The following is a 3105-nucleotide window of genomic DNA, read 5'->3' on the forward strand; positions in this document are numbered from 1 at the left end:
TCAGACTGATCTCAGCATGACATGAATCACAGGCTGCTTGATCACAAAATCTATTGTGTTCACATATTGCATATATAGATTTTTAAATTTTTACTTTTATATTCTGTTATAGATATAGTCTATATATTTCGAGCTATTACATATATTTTGTTGTATTACTCATTCTTAATTAAATAAATATAATATTTTAATTCTCTTTTTGTACCCTATTTATTTGTAATTTACACATACATATATAGGATGTCCATTTCTATCTCAGATATGTCTTCTTTCTTTCTCTCCCTTTCTATTTCAGATATGAATTACAAAATTATTATACCCTAATTTACCCTAAACGCTTTAATGTAGGTAATTAAAAGATCATAAAAAGGTTTTTAGAAATGTTAATTATATACGTTCTAAGGTTGTATATAAAAGTTCTCAAAAAACCTTTTCTAAACGTAATTATAAACGTGCTGAAAACAATGAAATGTCGTTTTTAGGATGTTTTAAAAACATGAAAATGTTTGCTGGGGATGGCCTATACTTTGAGTGGGAAGTCCGTATAAACAACTGGGCCTCTACCTTTCAGACTGAACTATTTGCCTTGATCCTTGCACTGAAATGTGTACAAGTCTCCAAACTTGATACATTAATTGTAAGTGACTCCTTATCATCCTTAAATGCTCTCAACTCTTTAAGACATAACTGTAACATGCTCGTGTCCGAAGCTAGACACAAATACAACAAAATTATTAAGGATGGTAACAGAGTCCATTTCATGTGGTCTCCATCTCATGTTGGCCTCCGAATGCATGATAGAGCTGATAAGTTAGCCAAAGAATCTGCCTTTAAAGGAGACGTATGAGTGTAGCCTTGGATTGTCATTGAGTAATCTGAGAGCAGCAGTACACCGAGAACTTCAACTAGATCTTGTAGATCTGAGGCAAAGTGAAATTGACACCAATAATTCCATCTATCATCATACTATCATGCAAGTGGAGCCACACATCTATGGATCATCCAATAAAATCAGCTAACTTCTAGATGTTACTACAGTTCGGCTTAAACTGTGTTTCAACTCTCTCTGGGATTTCTAATTATCTGCTGATGTAGACCTAACCAAATGTAAACTGGGTCAACAAGCACACCGTCTGTCACTATGTGATGGAGTGCCAAAAGACTTCAATTGAATTGAATTGAACTGAATTCAGAGACAATTTTATAATAAATGTTCCAGAGATGTTTAAATATTTCATTCAAAACGATCTGCTACCAGAAATCTTAGCCAAATATCCCCTATTTGCTAACTAAGATAAGTAAATGATAAGTAAATTGTCTCGCCAATTATATATACGAGGGAATGATTAAGGGTCGAGGGACGAAATGCGCATTGCTGCCCTCACCTGTGACGTCACAGCATCATCTGCGCTCGTATCAACTAAGCGGCCATTTTGTCGTCTCTGCAGTCAGCGGGCAGAGGACAAACGCTTCATGCAAATATTATTGTAAGTAAACACTTATATTTTATTATATTATTAGATTCTAGTGCTGGCTATAGTGCTGTGTATGTGGAGGCGAGGCTTGGCAGTGCTAGTTTATGGAGAAGCGAGGCCTGACAGTGCTGGTGTATGTGGAGGCGAGGCCTGGTAGTGCTGGTGTATGTGGAGGCGAGGCCTGGCTGTGCTAGTGTATGTGGAGGCGAGGCCTGGCAGTGCTGGTGTATGTGGAGGCGAGGCCTGGCAGTGCTTGTGTATGTGGAGGCGAGGCCTGGCAGTGCTGGTGTATGTGGAGGCGAGGCCTGGCTGTGCTAGTGTATGTGGAGGCGAGGCCTGGCAGTGCTGGTTTATGTGGAGGCGAGGCCTGGCAGTGCTGGTGTATGTGGAGGCGAGGCCTGGCTGTGCTAGTGTATGTGGAGGCGAGGCCTGGCAGTGCTAGTGTGTATGTGGAGGCGAGGGCTGGCAGTGCTGGTGTATGTGGAGGCGAGGCCTGGCTGTGCTAGTGTGTATGTGGAGGCGAGGCCTGGCTGTGCTGGTGTATGTGGAGGCGAGGCCTGGCTGTGCTAGTGTGTATGTGGAGGCGAGGCCTGGCTGTGCAAGTGTGTATGTGGAGGCGAGGCATGTACAACACTCCCCAATAGGAAGAAAACCCACTGGGTTCTAGGTTAGGTTAGGCTCATCTGTAATAATTGAATTAAGTCTAGCAAAGCCTAGAACATAGTTCAGTAATTTAAAAAATGTTGTAACTTGAAAAATGCCATTCAATACATTAAACAATTTAAATATTTTCAGGCAATCAACACAACCCTCTCATGTTGGCTAACCCTCTCTCATGTTGGTCAATAATTTAATTATTTTTTTATGGAGTAATCTTTGCTGTTGAAATGTAGTCTTTTTGAGACTACATTTATTTATTTATTTATTTATTTATGCATATACAAGAATGTACATAAGGAATGTGAGGATACAAATATGGTAATTTCAGTCTTGTAAAGCCACTAGCACGCGCAGCGTTTCGGGCAGAGGCCTGGCACTACATTTCAAATGTAGTGTGTGTGGAGGCGTGTATGTTAGGTATTACCTAACATACACGGTCTAATATATCTATCTGTGTGAAATAGATTAAATCCATTTATTTGATATTCAGCTAATAGTTCTGTATTTTCTACATTCATCCATGTTTTGGTAAGTGCAATAATATGTATTGTTTCATTGCAGATTAGAGATTCTAGATAGTTCTAGATTTCCGAAGTACTGAAACGCGCGCCATACAGGCTAGGTGGATCTAGGTGCAAGGTAAAATTATTTACATTTACTTGTTTTTTTATTTATATGCATATATATATATATATATATATATATATATATATATATATATATATATATATATATATATATATATATATATATATATATATATATATATATATATATATATATATATATATATATATATATATATATATATATATATATATTATATATGTGTTTATATGTATTTGTGTGTATATAAATTTGTGTGTAAATCACGGAAATTAACATGTGGTGAAAAATGTGAGTGTCAGACCGTGAAAGAAGAATTGGAACAGGAATTTCCGTAAGTACTTTCATATTTAAATAATACATC

Source organism: Procambarus clarkii, chromosome 9, assembly GCF_040958095.1.
Source record: "Procambarus clarkii isolate CNS0578487 chromosome 9, FALCON_Pclarkii_2.0, whole genome shotgun sequence".
NCBI classification, from domain to species: domain Eukaryota; kingdom Metazoa; phylum Arthropoda; class Malacostraca; order Decapoda; family Cambaridae; genus Procambarus; species Procambarus clarkii.